General features: G+C 43.9%; 1 protein-coding gene across 1 annotated transcript in view; it reads left to right on the plus strand.

Moving 5' to 3' along the window:
• The first annotated feature begins 14,512 nt into the window (after positions 1–14,512).
• Positions 14,513–17,624, plus strand: part of Sulf1 (sulfatase 1) — a 165,372-nt gene continuing 162,260 nt past the window's right edge. The window contains exon 1 of the mRNA XM_023722391.1: positions 14,513–14,810. The gene's annotated coding sequence lies outside the window, so the exon portion shown is untranslated. The remainder of the gene's footprint in view (positions 14,811–17,624) is intronic.

The raw sequence follows: 17,624 nt of genomic DNA on the forward strand, positions 1-17,624 counted from the left end.
TGAATAGAGTGATTTGTTCTAATGGTGTTTGTAAATAGGATCACAAGTCCACATCTTGTACAGCAATTAACCACTAAGAAGAATGTATGCAATGTGTTAATTATTGAAACTATCCTACCAATTTGATTTGAAACTGTCTCATAGCTATTTGTTTATCAATAAAATTATGAGGAAAAGATAGAATAAGTGCTTGCCTGGCAAGCACAGGGTCCTGAGTTCAATCCCCAGTACTACACAAAAAAAAAAAGAGCAGGCAGGCAAAAAAATTTATAGCTCATGTACAAGTGTATATACAATTACATATCTTCTATATAATTTGTTTTAAAGCTGACTTATTTGCAAAGGAAATAAAATTAAGAATTATTGATTATAAATGTGCTTCATATTCTTTAACTTACATGGTTGATTTTGTACTAGAAAGAATAACCATTTAATAGCTCAAAATAATAGATCAATTTAGAACACATAAGTATGGTTTAACTGTTTGGAAAATCGTTTTATTTTTAAAACATGTTCTAGATTTCTTTTTTCTGTTGTTGTGTGTAAAGGAAGCCACTATAATTTTCAGAGCAATGAACAGAATATGTCTCAAGAGCATTTCTGTTCATGTTTTAGGTCATATTTCAGTCCACTGGAGAACGAATTGGAAATCTAGTTAGAACTATAAAGCTATCAGCTTATGAGTATTGCAACTTGTGATGCAAGGTGAATTCTCTTGAGGACATAAAGATAATCAGACAGAAAAATACGCTTTTTTGGACAGCTAACTTACTATGTAGTGTATACTGAAAAAGGTTCTATGAAAAGTGACTTCTTTGGTTCATAAAAAAGTACTTTGTTCAAATTACTTTCAACTAAGCTTAGACACTGCACACTTCTATAAAGACATGGTTCCCCATTCCCCATGCAGATATCTCAGTTGTTGGTCATGGGAAAATGAAGTGTGCCATTTTCATTACCCAAAAGGTGGACCAGGAGCAATAAAGCTGAGCTTTTTCCCAGCTCTATTTTTCTACCATTGAGTAGCACCTGCCCCGGACCTGCTGTAATCTCTTCCCAAATATACTCATAATCTCCACCAAAAATAACCTCACATAAATTGGTAAACTATTAAAGTGAAAAATAACACAAAAAAGATGCCAGTCTTTGCAAGAGGAGGAATATGACATAAAAATATGGCATAAAATGTGAGGTGTCTTCCTCCTCTCCTTTCCTCTCCTCACGGACAAATTTGGCCACTAATCATTAGCTTGCTATGCAGAGAGTGTACTTTCTTGTCTGTACTCTTCTACAACTTGTAAGTCCTCAGTTTTAGGTGGTCTGGTTTTTCTCCATAGTTTATGAAATATACATCTTTTCACTTTTTATAACAATCCCTACCTTATACTTTCTAAAGTGCTTTTAAAATTTTCATTTTAGGGCTGGGGAGATGGCTCAGTAGAATAAGCACTTGCCTGGCAAGTGCAAGTGCCTGAGTTCAATCCCTGGTTTTAAAAAAAAAAATTATTTTGGATAACCTCATGGAGCATACTGCATTTCTACCTACCTGTACCTATTTTACAGAATAATAAACAGCCACATTCTTAGGTAACACAAGTTGGAGCTCTGAGACAGGATCTCCTACATATTCCAGGCTGGTTTGAACTTATTCTGTAGCCTCAGCCTCTCAAGTGCTAGGATAATAGGCTTGCACCACTGTGCCTGGCTTTGAAATTTTGATTTTTTTTTTTTTCTGTATTTTTAGGGAAGGGCCTACAGGATATTCAGGGTCTCACTACTAGATCGGACTTGAAGTGATCCACCTATTTGCAGCCTCCCAAGTGCTGCAATTACAGGCGTGTGCCACCACACCCAGTCTAATTTGTGATCTCAGTGTGTCCTGGGGGCGGGGCTGGCACAGCACACCAGGGATTGAACCCCAGTCCCTGCATTTGCCTAAGTAGGCACTTTAGACCACTGAGCTATCTGGTTGGCCCTCTGCAGTGTGTTTATTGGAGTGTAACCTCACCACAAGTTGCAGAACATCCATATGTGAGGATGACTTGGATAAAGCAAGCAACTGAGACAAATTGTCAACTACAAATGAATCCAGATAATTGAAATGTAGGTGTGCTTCCTACCATTCTTACAACCTTCTCACATTTAAAACTATTTTATTTTATTTTTTTTAAAATTTATTTATTGGGGGCTGGTGGGATGGCTCAGTGGTCTAAAGCACCTACTTAGAACAAGCTTAGCAAAGCACAGGGACCGCGGTTCAATCCCCCAGCACCACATGCCAGCCAGCCCTGCCCCCTGGTGGGCTGAGCTGGCCACACACACACACACACATAAATAAATAAAATTAAAAAAAATTGTATTTATTTGTGTGTGTGTGTGTGTGTGTGTGTGTGTGTGGCCAGCTCAGCCCACCAGGGGGTGGGGCTGGCTGGCATGTGGTGCATGGGGGATTGAACCGCGGTCCCTGGGCTTTGCTAAGCTTATTCTAAGTAGGTACCCTAGACCACTGAGCCATCTCACCAGCCCCTCCTTTTTTATTTTTACTTTTTTTGGTACTGAACATTGAACACAGGACTTGACACATGCTAGGCACAAGGTCTATCTACTCTGTGGTTCTAAAATATGCAGCCACCTAACATATCCTCTTATCATCCCATTGCATTTTCATATCCTCATGATCATATCTTTTTTGTTTTACTTTGTCTTTTTTTTTTTTTTTTTTCAGAACCGGCGATGGAACTTAGTCCCTTGTGTTTGCCAGGGAAGTGCTTATTCCACTGAGGCATCTCCGCAGCAGCCTCATTTTGTTTTTGAGACAGATATCCCTTTGTAGTTTAGGATGTCCTTGAACTCACTATGTAGCCCAGACTGGCTTTAAACTCAAAAAGATCCTCCTGCCTCAGCCCCCTAAATGCTAGGATTACAAGCATGTGCCACCACACCTGGCTCTTTCAAAATACACAACAAGGGGCTGGCCTGATATCTCAGCAGACTAAAGCACCCGCTTAGGCAGAGCACAGTGGCTGGGGTTTAATCCCAGCTGTGCTGTGCCGGTTCCACCCACAGGGTGTACTGCAACAGAGATTGAGACTGGGCATCATGGTGTGCTCCTGTAATCCCAGCACTTGGGAGACTGAAAGCAGAAGGATCACTATGAGTCCTATCTATGTAGTGAGACCCTGTAGACCCTGTCCTAAATACAGAAGAAAAAAAAAATATATAGCAGAACAAAATTTCTGAAACAGGCATCTGTGTTTTGTGTACGGTGGCTACATAAAATAAACAGCTAGGGCTGGCAAGATAGCTAACTCAGTGGTCTAAAGCACGTGCTTAGGCAAGTTTAGGCAGGCATAGGGGACTGTGGTTCGATCCGCAGTACCACATGCCACACCAGCTCCCTCCCTACTCAGGTTGTGCTGAGTCAGCCAATAAAATAAAATAAACAGCTAACCTTTATTAAATACCTGCTTAACCATGTGTAAGTAAGTGCTGTACATAAATTATCTAATTTAATCATTTCAACATTTCCAAAACTTTGAATCCTCATAGTTTCCATATGACAAACAAGTAAACAAGCTCAGAGAACTTCACTAACTTCACCAGTGTTAGACTCAGAGGAGCCCAGGCTGGATGTGGACTGGAGACACCTACCATTGGGTATCCATATTTCCCCCACACTATGCTGGCTGGCAATTGGACCCAGAGTCCTATGCATGCTGGGTAAGTGCTGTATCGCTCTGTGCATGCGTGCGTGCTTGTGTGTGTGTGTACAGTTGATATTTCCATCAATATTTTTTTTTCTTTTTTTATCTTTGGTTCCCCATCTTGGCCTTAAACTTGCATTCCTCCAGCGTCAACCTCCTGAGTGCTGGGATACAGGCTTGCACCCCTATACCTGATTTAACCAACTTTTTTTCCATATATTCAGTGATGTTCTGAGGTTGCATTTGGGAGACTTCTTTCTAGGAACATAATTTGTAAGTCACAGTGTACTTAGGACACAGCAGGTTACCACATCTACAGCAGCCGGACACGCACCAAGCATTCAATAAATGCTTGTTAAATGAATTATGTTTGCAGATCTCTATTAAAAAGCTTTTAAGACATGGTGATTTAAATACTTAAACACAAGACCTAATAATTAAGTTGGCTTAGTTCACCAAACCTCAGCTTTACAGCAAAGCACACTTTCAAAGCCGGGGGTTGGGGGTGGGGTTCACTTTAAGTGATTTTTAAGTCAGCCCTTGGAAAGCTGAACTGCTCTGTTGATAATTTGATAGATATGGCCTTTGACTGTCCAGATAACTTCTTTTAGATTATAATCACTTGTCCCTATGAGTAAAACAAAAGTAGTGATACCTCGGCTGCTGGGTGGATTACATGGCTTTTCCCTTTGCTATAAGCAGTGGAGCTGAGCAGAGGTGAACGCAGAGACCACAGTGTGCAGGTTGGGGCTGAGCCGCCCTGGGCGCAGACTGCTCCCCAAAGGCCAGTCAAGGGACCCAGGAACCGAAGACAAGCAGTGGTGTGGTGTTTCCTCCCTCTTGTGCTGCCAACACCACCACCACCCCCCACCCCCGTAGGTTTTTCCTCTCCAGTTCCCGCGATGCTAATCCGGGTGCTTTTTTTCCCATAGTGAGGATGGTCAAGAGCGCTGAGAGTGCCCCTGTGCTCCTTCTCTGCGGTGCTCCACCTTGCCTGGTGTGGCAGGGTGCAGCCCCCATTTGCTAGGCAACTGCAGGTCAAACGCATCACTCTCTCAGGGTCAGGTTAGCCAGCCAGGCAGGCCCAGTCTAAAGCCTTAAAGTAGTTTCTCGCTGGCACTGGTCTTCCCAGGCTCATTCCTCTTCCTAATGCATCTTTCAGTCTCAGGTACTGGGTCTTCAGATTCTGTAGACTGAGGCTTTTTTCTATCTGTGTCTCAGCATCTGTCTGTGTCTCTTTCTCCTCTGTCTCTCCTTCCCTTCTCTCCTCTCCTCTTGCCCCCCCCCCAACCCATGTATTAGTATCTCTCACAGACTGCAGCCTTTCTGCATAGGCTTGAGTCCAGCCTTCTGTTCTCAGCATCACCTTCTCCGTCTCTACCCTCCCTGTGCAGTTTGTGGTCCCTGACTGCCCTGCTCCTGCTCTCTGGCATACATGGCTTTGCATTTGCAGTTGAGGCCTTTGCCTGCTTCCACCATGACCAGGTAGCAAGCTAAACTCACCACACACTGAATTTCTTGGATGATGTTCATTCCTCTATCTTTCTCTAATTCACGGTTTTCTAGAAAGAAAAAATTAAAAAGTTTTAACACCAACATTTGAGGTTTCCTGATCCTCTGAATGACTGTCCCAGGTGCAAAGTGACAACAATAGTAATCATATTATTATCAAAATTGTGTTTTAAAAGAGATTTTTTTTTTTTGGTACTAGGAATTAAACTCAGGACCTTGTGCTTGCTAAGCAGGCACTTGTGCCACTGAGCTATAATCCCAGCCTTGAAGCTGGATGTGGTGGTACATGCCTTTAATCTCAGCACTTAAGAGGCTGAGGCAGGAGGATTGCCTCAAGTTCAAGGTCAGCCTGGACTACATATCTACATGAGAACTTCTATTTACAAACAATGTTGGCAAAGTTTTGCTTGCATTCGCAAACACAACAGTGGCCACGTTCCCCAGATCATAGAACAGATTAAGTTCATATAACTGAAGCCCCATATGTTCATTTCTTTGCTGGAGTGTGAACCCAGAGCCCATGTCTGCTAAGCAGGCAGTGTCCTCCTGAAACCTAACCAGCCCATGCCTTTATGGTTCTATTTTTAGCCCAAGAACCTGAAATTCTGTCAGGTCACCTCCCATCTGATGCTCCTTGAAAAGGGACTGTGTCTTTTGTTCACCAGAACAAGTAACACAGAAGTTAGGGACATTCATACGCTAAAAGACACTTAGAGCAGAAGGGGGAAACCAATGACATGGACAAACTGCCACATGCTAGACAGTCTTATTCCTGTCCAGACTTTGTTATTCATAATTAGCCCTAAGTATAGCACTTGATTTTAAAACCACATACGGGGAGAGCCAGGGTCTGAACCCAAATCAATTTGTCTCCAAAAGACCTCTGCAGTCCCTGAAAAGAAGTTCTACAATAATGCTAAACAGTGAAACTCCATCTCAATTACATAAAGGTGGTTTACATTTTCCTGCAATTTACACCTTCTTTTCCAGACCAATTAAGGTCCCCCCTCTCCCCCTCCACTCTGGTAAAGTGCTTCTTCCCATAATTTACTAGACTTTTTTGGTAAAGAGCTTAAAAAAAAAAAAAAGGTTTGCTGTAAGCTGGAGAGGAAGAGAACACTGAGATTCTAATAAAAATGTGTAAACCGGTGTGCAACAGCTCGCCTATTGAGTGGAACCACTGCAGCTCACCTGCAGGATGCATGGACCAGTCTGTGGCTTGCATGGTAGCTGCTGCCCCAATGTGCTTCTCTCCTAGACTTGTCCTTGGGCTGGAACAGAGCACTCCCAGTCATCTGAACCCAGAACATCCTAATGACCAGGCTTCCCCGAGGGTTCCTAAGGCGTCCTGCCATTGTGTTTCAAATAAACAAGATACTGTGAGCGCCTACCTCCGTGTTCCATTGGTTTACATATCCTTGCCTAAATCCCTTCCAAAAGTTCTTAGTAAATGTGAAAGGAATTTATTGAGTAAACGTGTTATCTTTTCCTCCAAAAGGTCACTTCTTGAAAGATCCTTTCCAAATTCTTCTTCAGTTCACACTGACTTTAAACAAACTTGAATCTGAACACCACTGTTAGGAAGCTACAGTAAACCAATTTATTCAGTTAATTTGCATCAGTGTAAATAATTTTTCCTGACAGATCACTTCCGTCCTAAGCACCAGCTAAGTTTTAATCCTAGGCAGGTTACTGCTCAGTATAAATGATTCCCATTTCTCATAAAGATGCCCATCATTAAGAATATTAGCGCACATTCCTTCCCCTCGGATGGAAAGGGGCTGTCATTCTAGCAATGTTGCTGCATCAGCCTTTCCATTGTCAAACACAATAAATGATGAGAAAATCAATTTACTCTTTAGAATTAGTCAAGTGAGGAATCCTTTGAAGTAGGAGGCATGGGAGGGGGGGCACTTGCCCTGCTTCTAGAATCACATAAAAGCAAGTACTGTATGTATGTTAGTAAAATGTTGTGAAATTTAATGAGAACTATCCATTGCCATAAGATCTTCCAGACAGAATCTATCTCTGCAGAACTCTCTACTCCTAAAATAGAGCTTTGATGAGCAACAGATGTGGCTTAAATGAACCCTTGTTCCACTGAAGCAAGAATATATTTTGATTTGTAGGAGGCACAGTGCAGAAGAGGGGAGATGACAGCAGACGGGCCTCTGCGTGGAAGCTGTTTGTGGGGTCAGGTGATATTTATTTCCTGCATGAAGTTTCTCTCCTAAGCCAGAATGCAAATGAGCTGTAATGAATAGGTTTTAATGTGCAGAGGATGTCCTGCCTGCTGCTTATGGAATGATTTGCATTTGTACTTTGTAGCCTAAGAATGGAGGGAAGCATTCCAATGGCCGGTCCTAACCTTTAGAGTGATCTATGCCCTGGCAAAGACCTGCGAGTTCCGCAAGTCGGCTTCTCCACCCATAAAGGGGAGATTAGATCGTTGTTCAAGAATGACAAGTATTTCATATTTGGGAATGACTAAATAATGAAGTGCCTGAATTCTATAGAAATGCCAAGGAGAAAAGAAGATTAATTTCAAGCCGAAGTCTAGTACAAACATGACCTTCCTATTGTAAATCTTATGAACAGGAAAAGAAATCACATTGAAAGCTTTGCTTCTGGGGCTGAGAGTGAAAATATATTAATATAAGGATGTTTTGGATGAAAAAAAAAAACAAGGTCTGTTTATTATAATCTCTTGTCTGTGAAGATGAGAAAAAAAATTCAGCTACAATTTCTGGAAAGAATGCAGTTAGTAGAAATTTAAGTGACGGGAAAGGGTCATCTTTTCATTTCTTTGCCTAGAGGCAAGACTAGATTTGAGCCATCTCAGGAAAGAGGGGGTACAACAGCTCTCAAACATCTCTAGGTGAGAAAGATAAAAACTAGAAAGAGCAGGTGACAAAGCTGAAGGGCCTTGGAATTAGTAAAGTCAGCTCTGGCCGACATGACTTCAGTTAAAATTCATTTCTATATATGCAAATAGCCTGACAGTAAAACTCTGAAGGACAAGCAATATACTTGGCAGTAGTTCTCAGTTTAAATTCCATTTAGCATTAGAATTATGGTCTGGTCACTGTTTCCTTCACCTCTGTCACACCCCAGTTTGAAACACCACACTGGGACTCTGGGACCGGCCAGACATACAACACCCTAGCTGGACGGAAGAGACTCATAGTAGTATATCAATCACATACGCTCAGAACCACAAGAAACGGACACAGATTGGAGGAGTGGGACAGGAGCCATTCGTGCTAACAAAGGATGGGGCCCCCCTTCCTGGGGGAATGACTTGCTTAAAGCACTGCACAGGCCAGCTCAGGGTGAAAGGTGCCCAACTGAGTTAGACTGAGGACTGGGTGTGGAGCTGATGGCCAACCAGTGAAGCAGTGTACAGGGGAAGGGCCAAGTGGGGAGCCTTTGCCCCCGGGAAGGGAGGAACTCACCAGTGAGACTCGGAGACAGAAACATGAAAGGCTTTAGGCCTTCTGAGCCTGTTTGCCCATGTAATCTAGGGCAGTTTAATTTTAAATTTAGTTAGTTAGTTAGTTAGTTAGTTAGTTAGTTAGTTAGTTAGTTTTGCTTTTTTTGAGACAGGGTCTCCATATGCAATTCAGAGTTGCCTCAAATTCATTTTGTAGCCCAGGCTGGTCTTGAATTCACAGAGATCCTCCTGTCTCTGCCTCCTAAGCGCTGGTGATATAGGGGAATGAAACTTTCAACCTGAAAGGTACCTGGGATGAATTCATGTTCTCTAAAGCCAAAGAACAAATTTTAGCAATAAATGGAGTTTGAGAGAAGAATATTTATTGGAAGCTTCTGTCTGAGAGAGGGACAGAAGGGGGACCTGAGTGGGTTACCTATAAAAATCTTCCAGGGATTTCTATAGAGTAAAACAGTGCAGGCCTAAAATGGGAACTCACTTAGGTGGACATGAGGTGGGACAAAACTGTGGTCAACCAATAAGGTTACGGCTATCATTGCTCAGATAAAATTGATTAAATCCATAAATGGGGAATGAGGAAGCGCGTCACCTAGCAATCGAACACGAAGACAGACAGAACAGGAATTCATCCAGTAACAGTTGGATTATTGACTGTTCCTGGCTTCCTCAAGGTGATGATCAATTCCGGATGCTTATCTTTAGGGAGGTGAGTGTTTGTTTGATCTTTGATCTCTAGGTCTGGCCCTCAGCGGGAGCATCAGGCTCTCTCACAGTTGCAAGGTATCTTGTCTTCTGTGCTGGCTCCTTTCAGGGCCTGGCCCTGTCTGACTGCCTATAATATTTTTATCTAATTCAGCTGCCTGCAACACTGGGATTACAGGCATGCACCACCACACCCAGCATATGCCAGCTTAAAAGGTGGTCCTATTCCCTAGGGCTCTGTGTGCTGTCTCATGTCTTTCCCACACTGATTGTGAAGAATCACTTTTAGGGCAGGTTTATTTTTGTTTTTGGTGCCCAGGACCAAACCCAGGGCTTCCAGCTCGCTAGGCAAGTATTCTACTGCTGAGCCAAATCCCCAGCCCCTGTGAAGAATCACTTTTGCCTGGATGCATAAATATGGAGGTTTAGGCAGTTTTTCTACTGAGAGAACTCTCAGGCCAAGGCTGTCTAATTAGCTAAATGATTCATGAGAAGTAACTGTTACAGGCAGCCGAGTTAGATAAAAATATTATAGGCAGTCAGATAAGGCCAGGCCTTCCTCAAGAAGACAAGATAGAAAACAAGGTGACTTTACAACCTGGAAGAGACAAACACTCCCATATGGGCCATACCTCAAGCAAAAGAGGAAACAAATACAGCTACATACTTCCCTAGAAATGGGCATCAGGGATTGATATTCTAAATAGGTATCAATCACCTTAAAAGAGGGGCCAGAGAGATGGCTGAGTGGAATAAGCGCTTCCCTGGCAAGCAAGGGCCTAAGTTCAATCCCTGGTTCCATAAATAAATAAATAAATAAATAAATAAATAAATCACCTTAAAAGAGCCCAAATGAGTCACTAGCCCAACTCCCAACAAGAAGAGACCCTGTCTGGTATTCCAACCCCCAACAGGAAGAGATCCTGTCCCGTATTCATGCCCACTTGCTATGTAACTCACTTCCCCATTTGGTCCTGGAAGTAATCAATTTACCTGAGCAATGGTGCTTGTAATCCCATTGGTTGGCCATAATTTTGTCCCACCTCACATCTACCTAAGCGAGTCCCCATATTCTCCACCTTAGCCCCACATGATTTTGCCCTATAAAGATAACCTGAAAGAGATAGCTTCCTGGGCGACCTACTCGGGGCCCCCCTTCTGTCCTCTCTGAGACAGAAGCTTTCTTTCCCAATAAATATTCTACTCTCAACCTCCGTTTGTTCCTAAAAGTCATTCTTCAGTTTTAGAGAACACAAACTCCTCCCAGGTGCCTTTTAGGTCCCCGCTACATCGTAACCTTTACTTCTTGTTTACTTCATGCTTATTTTTGCTTTTGAGACAGTCTCACTAGGCAGTCCAGGCTAGCCTTGAACTCCATGCCTAGTTACTTCTCACTTGGATTTGAGTGAAGAGAAAAAAGCCCTACAAGATCCAGGTGGATCACGGTTTTACCTGTGTTTACTGGATGCCATCACAGGTAAATGTTGGCCCACTTTAGTCATACAGCCAAAGGGCTGAAAGCCTTCTAGTGGGCCAGCGCAAAAGGCTTTCTTTCTGCTTTGCATTTTCAAGCAGAATACCATCACGATTCTCATGTCTGGGCACCCAGCCGCACTACAGCTCTCTCACTTTCTTTGTGACAACCAGAGGGACAATATAACAGGAGGCTCTGTGGCAGCCAGTAGTGTCAACAGAGGCCAGATATCTAACCTGGATATACAGACCTTTCGCTCTTAGTTATTAGATCTTGGGCAAGGCATTGACTATTTCCTGCCCTAATTTTTTTCTGGAATTGGGCATAGAAGCCTTTGCACTTGACTACACCACAACCCTTTTTCTTCCTTCCAGATAGGGTCTCATTGAGTTTCCAAATTGCCTAGGGTGGGCTCAAACTTCTGATCCTCTTGCCTCAGCCTCACAGAATACTGGAACTACAGGCGTGTGCCAACAGGATTAGTTTGGACTCCAAGTTTAATAGCTAAAAAATCTTTGGGATCTTGCTATGCTGCCCAGGCTGGCCTTGAACTCCTGAGCTCAAATAATTCTTACTCCTCAGCCTCCTGAGTAGCTGTGCTAACAGGAATGTACCACTATGGAAGGCCTGAGTTAAATACTTTTTTCTTAGCAAAACCCTACAAAATCTGAAGTCACTCTGTAGGACAGACAGACAGTGGTTCTTCATGTGAATCCCACATGTGGACCTCAACTCCACTGACCTACCTGCCCCCACAAGCCCCTCCTTTCCACACCTGGCCAGGGCTCCCAGAGAACCTCCTTGAAAGCCTAAGGCTCCTCTGAACTCACTTTAATAAGCAGCTAAGGTGAAAGAATATCTAAGTTTCCTCACATCTCTCAGCAAAATGGAAAAACCATAGACTGTGGAGCTAGATTTAAATCTTTGCATTCTAGTTCTATATGATCAGTGTTATGGTTTTGACTGACTGACTTTGTGCCACTTTGACTTGAACCCAGAGCTCTTGCATTGAGCTGCATCCCTGACATTTTTTATTCTTTGAGATAGAATCTCACTAAATCACTAAATTATCTAGGCTAGGATTATAGGAATGTAATCAAATTTGTGATTTTCCTGCCTTAGCCTCCTAGAGTGCCTGAATCACAGGCATGCACTACTACACCCAACTCTTATACTTATTTTGGAAAAACTCCTGTGGGAAATACGTCAAATGTTTGTCTCACTGTGAAGTAATACTACTGAGGGAGAGCTAGTTCAACCATTCTATTTTAGTAAGTTGCCCTGCCACTGACAAAATATGACACAATATAGAACAGTAAAGTAGGAATCAGAAGTTATAAGTTCTGGTGCTGGGTGTGTAGCTCACTAGCCTGGCACTCATGAGTCCCTGGCTTCTATCCTTAACTCCACTAGGGTGGGGGTGGGGGTGAGAACAAATTAAAAAAATTAAAAAGAGGGTGTAAAAAGTATTTAGTGCAATACCTGAAATCCAGGAGGGATAAATGGTAGCTCTCCCAAAGGTTTGGCTTTGACCTGCATAGAACAAAACAAAGGAAGATTCAACTGTTAAATAGCAATGAGCTCTCTGTCATTCCAGAAGCCACAGCCTTAAGAACTTGAGGCTGAAATTCTCTAGAACTTGAATTGGTTTTGATTGTTCCAAATTAGCGGAGGCAGGAAAATTCTTCTAATTCACTGAACATTCTGCATGTACTGGGCAGCCTGTGTGGACACACCCCGAGTCTCTTAAATGACACCGGCCCATCCAACCACCACAGATGGAATTTAAAGCATGTTGCTTTTACCAAAGAATAACAGAGGAAATGTCATCGAGAAGGCTTTACTACAAAGCCACAAGAATTCAGTACCTGACATATTGAGTTCTATATGTCCCCCAGTGTCATGAAACAGTGAGAGAGAGAGAGAGAGAGAGAGAGAGAGAGAGAGAGAGAGAGAGCTGTTGCTCATTTGTGTAGGGCTGCTGTGATGGCCCACATTCTTCCAGTAGTGGGGTAGTTCTCATAAAGTGCAAACCAGAGTGTGGGCTTTGTGAAAAATCTCACTGTTGGGGGAGTTTCCTGGTATTGGATAAACTGAGCTCCACTTTACAGGCCCTAAACAGTATAGTAGCAGGGGACCGGGGTGCCTCCAGTCCTGTTCCCCTGCAAACTTACTCAAAAAACCTGAATCATACATTAGATGTTCCCTTCCACTTTTTTTTATTTTTTCAGTAGTACAGATTGAACCCAGAGCCTTCTCACAGAACTATTTCCCAGCCTGCCTTGCCCCCTTTTTTGAGATGAGGTCTTGCTAAGTTACTAAACTCTCCAGGCTAGGCCATCCTCCTACTTAGCCTCCCAGAGTGCTGGGATTACAGGCATGCTGGCTTCCCCTTACATTTTATAAAACTTTTCTTCCACATTCATTTCCCCCCCTTCCTTCCTCCCTCTCTCCCTGACTCTTTCCCTCTCTCACTGTCTCCCTCTCTGGTTTATATGGTACTTACTGAGGATTGAACCCAGAGCCTGAAACCTGTTGGGCAAGTGCCTGCCGCTGCGCAGGCACGCACGCCTCTCACCTGAGCACAGGTTCTCACCTGCACCCCCAGGTCAGGGCCCACAGAAGATCAGGTCAGCCGTTAGTTAATACCCCCTCACTCTGCACCTGATTTCCTGGGGCCCTGCCCCAGGCCACCAGGGAGCGCAGCAGAAGGTCCCAAATGTTTAAAGGCAGAAAAAAACAAAATGAACTGGGAGAAAGGAGGGGAAATGATGGAATTTGTTGGGGAGCTGGAATTTGAACTGAACCTTCAAGAACTCCCGAGCCAGGATGACCTCCGATGAGGAGCGGGTGTAAGGTAGGAAAAGGAGGGTCTGAAAGGCCAACTTCAGAGAATGATTCATATTCTAATGTGCTGGGGTGAGTGGCTGATGCTGGAGGTGGGAAGGGAAGTGGGAAATGAATGTCGAGACAAATTGTGGGCTTTGAATGCCAGGGTGAGGATTTCTTTTCCGCGCTTGGGAGCAGTGCGCTAGGAACAAGGCAGGATAATAATGAAGAGAGTGTAAGTTGCAAGGGGGGGTTGGGAGGGGGTGGCACACCAGGCTGGCACTGGCTAGAATAAGTCAGAACTTTCCCAGACTACCCCAGCTCTTGGTGTGTGGAGCTCTGGCTCTGTTTATAGCTCCCACAGAGGAAGGAGCAGAGATCCTGCGAGGTTTAAAATAGAGGGCTTCTCGGGCCCGGGGAACTCCGTCCAAACCATCATGGGAAAACAAGCGGCCGGGAATAATGACAAGGACAAGCCCGGGTCTGAGTCTCAGGGAGATCGATGTTTACTAAACACTTTGTCTCGGGACCACCTGCCTCGCAAACATCACGGCTCCCCAGGGCACCCGTCCTGCCCTGCCGGGGCAACTACAGGGCAGCTACCGTGCCGGGTGCTGGCCGGAACCGCACGCCTAGAAGCCCGGCCCGGCCGCCCCTCCTCCAGGGCAGCTGCAGGCGCTGTTTGTTTGCGGCTTGAGTTGCCTTCCAGCAGTGTCCCGAGGTTCACCCCTAGTGCAACTTCTGCCTCTGCCCCTCCTCTTCTTGGAAGTGTCTTTTATTTGTCTGGCGGCGTTGGTTCCAGGGGGGTGTGATGATGATGATAATAATACGCGGGCTTATATAACGCGCTGCATCCTGCAAGCGCTACGCAGAGTCCCTCCTTCGGGACCAGCCGCAGCCGGCGACTTCATCCGCCAGGGCGCAGCCGAGGAGGCGCTGAGCGGGGCGGGAGGGCGGCGGCGGCGGAGCCAGGCCTTCCCGGCTGCCGGGTCCTGGAGGTCAGGGCAGACTGAGGAACAATGACTCTCCCTTGGAGGAGGAGGACGGAAGTCCCGCTGCCACCTTATCTCCGCGGCTCCGTGTCCCCCCTGTTCCCAGCGCTCTTGCACTAGAGAAGAACGGGAAGGCGGCTCCTGTAAGTACGATGCTCTGTTCTCACCGGCACAAGCATGAGGAGACAAACTTTCCTTTCCTGCCCTTGAGCGTCCCGTATCGTTTATTTGTCTCCCTCCTTTCTTTTGGGAGGCGATGGCAAGTGTGTCCTGGCCGAACTCCTCCACCCAGGGTGGTCCTTCCGAAGGATCACAGAGCGAGGGAGGTGGCTTCTGATAATTCCCTTAGCACAACAGGACTCGGCGAGGCACTGAGGCCACTTGGAGGGCAATCTGGTCTTCACTGCTCCTCTCTCTGTCTCCCTCTCTCTCTCCCTCCCTGCCGTCCTCCCTCCTTTCCTAGATAAACGTGACCTGCTCATTCACCTGCCTTCTTAGGCAACCTAGCAACAACTTTGATCTTCAGTTGTAAATATTCACAATTCCAGTTAAATATAATTGTTGAAAGTTTCTTTTCACACTCTGAAATAAATTCCATCTCTTAGTGTGAGCTTGAAACTTGCTTGCACCGGCTTATGTAAACTTACGAAACACTATAGTGAACATGTTGATTTTTATTAAAGTTTTTTTTTTTCATTTAGTGGCTGAAGGGTTTTAATATGAAAGAAACATGAACACTAACTTCTTAAACCTTGGCAAAGCCCAAAGCTATGATTAAGCTGTTTCTGTGAAGAATGGTGAAATTCGCAGTGTTTCTCTCAGGGCGGGTCGCCTGGCTTTGAGTAACTCCCTTTCAGCAGGTGGTGCACTGAAAGACACTAGCCAAAAGACAACTTTCCAACACAGAAACTGTGACTTGCACATTGAGAACGCCAAGAAAGTAGAGTTCTATTTGGGGTAATTGTGTAATTTGCATTTACAAAACCATGATTATACTTTGTTATACTAAGAAATAGAAAAAAACTATTGCCTTAGTAGTTCAGGTAAGAAAATGAAGAAATTGGGTATAGTGTTTAAAAAAAAAAAAAAAGTCTTCTCACTTTAAGTAACTGAGCTAGATTGTCTTCATCTTAGATAAATAGAAGTGAAGCCTATATATGTTATCTGTCTGTCTATCTATCTATCTATCTATCTATCTATCTATCTACATTTATCTTGAACTTTTGCTTTGAGATAAAGCTTTGTTATGTAGTCCAGACTGGCCTAGAGCTAGTGATCCTCCTGCCTCAGCTGTCCAAGGGGGTCCTGTGTACACCCCCAACCTTGGTTGGCTTAGACCATAAATAGCTCCCAAAGGCTGAACTTACATAGAACCTACATATTTGTTGTATCTGTTTGGTGCTTAGTGTTTTACATGATGTTGTAATATCCCAAATGAACCAAACAAGAAATTTCATTCAGATTTCAGGTTTCAGTGAAGTTATTTTTCATTATTTAACAAACATGTCTGTTTTGGAGATTCTCTTCATGTAATATTTCTATTTCAAATTATCTGCAGCTCCTAAGAAATTTTAATATATAATTAAGCTTGAAAATGAGACCAGATTCTAGGTGTTCTTACCCCTAAATTTAAAACTAGAGTCCATCCTCTAGCTAATTTGATTTCAAGGGCCAGTCACAGAATCTCAGCATTTATGGCAGTAGCCTACTCAGTAACAGAAGAAAGAACACAGAGTTGACAAAATTTGAATTTGAGTCTTGGTTTAGCCATCACTTGATTTTAGATCATCTTCAAGAGCCTTCAGATGGGGCTGGGGAGATAGCTCAGTAGAGTAAGTGCTTGCCTGGCAAGCGCAAGGGCCTGAGTTCAATCCCCAGTTCTCAAAAAACCTTCAGACTCTCAACCTCAGGTTTTGCATTTATAAAATGGGACCAATACTATATCCTCCAAAGAGGGCCGGGGAGATGGCTCAGTAAAATAAGCACTTGCCTGGCAAACGCAAGGGCCTGAGTTCAATCCCTGGTCTGCCAAAAACAAACAAACAAAAAAACACCACTATATCCCCCAAAGAGACTGCTGACAAGGCTAAAAGGAAGTGACCAATGTTTTTGAGGACAGAGTCTGAAAGTAGTGTTTAATTCCTTTTAGGATTTTTCTATTTATTTTTATTTTTTATCATTCATTCAATTCCTTCACTTTATTAAGCGTTTACTATGGATTCCATGCTGTGCTAAGCACTGCTGATATGAAGACGAATACTTGCCCTGGAATTCATAATCTGAGGAGACAGAAAAGACAACACATGGTGTTCCGCGCAGTATAATACCTGAAAAAACTAGTTGTATGTTCCAAACCATAAGAATACTGAGGCCAGAGTGGTTATCTCTTGCTAAGAAAACTAGAGGAACTTTTCACAAAGGGGATGTTGACTGAGTTTTAAAGGCTAAGCAGTAGGTAGGGAAGGGCATTGCAGAAGAGGTAGCAGGAGAGCAGGAGGTCCAAGCCAGCCTGGCACCGGAACTGGTGCACATGGTGGGAGAGTATTGAATGGAGCTGTGTGGCAGGACTAGGAGGGGTTCAGTCAGTGTGCTGGTACTTCATGCCCCGCTGTTTGGACCTGCTGGCCCTGGTGAAACAAACTCACCCCTCACCAGCCTCGGATCTGCAGTTTGCTTTAGTGTCGTACTAAGGTAAAATAAGCTGTCAATGCACTATATCCCTAAGACACTGTTTGACACAATGGGTAATATTTTAGGGGGGTGGTATTAGGCATTGAACCCTGAACCTTCTGCAGGATAGATAAGCATTCTACTGCTGAACTAGTCCATCCATCCTTAATAGCTTTGTTTGTTGAAAACTCATCCCAGGGATGAAAACACTGTGGTACAACTTCCTTAGACATTCAAATTAGGTACTTTGGGGGAGACTTTGATCAGTGGGGAGACACAAGAAAGTC

Source organism: Octodon degus, unplaced genomic scaffold (assembly GCF_000260255.1).
Source record: "Octodon degus isolate 3935 unplaced genomic scaffold, OctDeg1.0 scaffold00091, whole genome shotgun sequence".
NCBI classification, from domain to species: Eukaryota; Metazoa; Chordata; class Mammalia; order Rodentia; family Octodontidae; genus Octodon; species Octodon degus.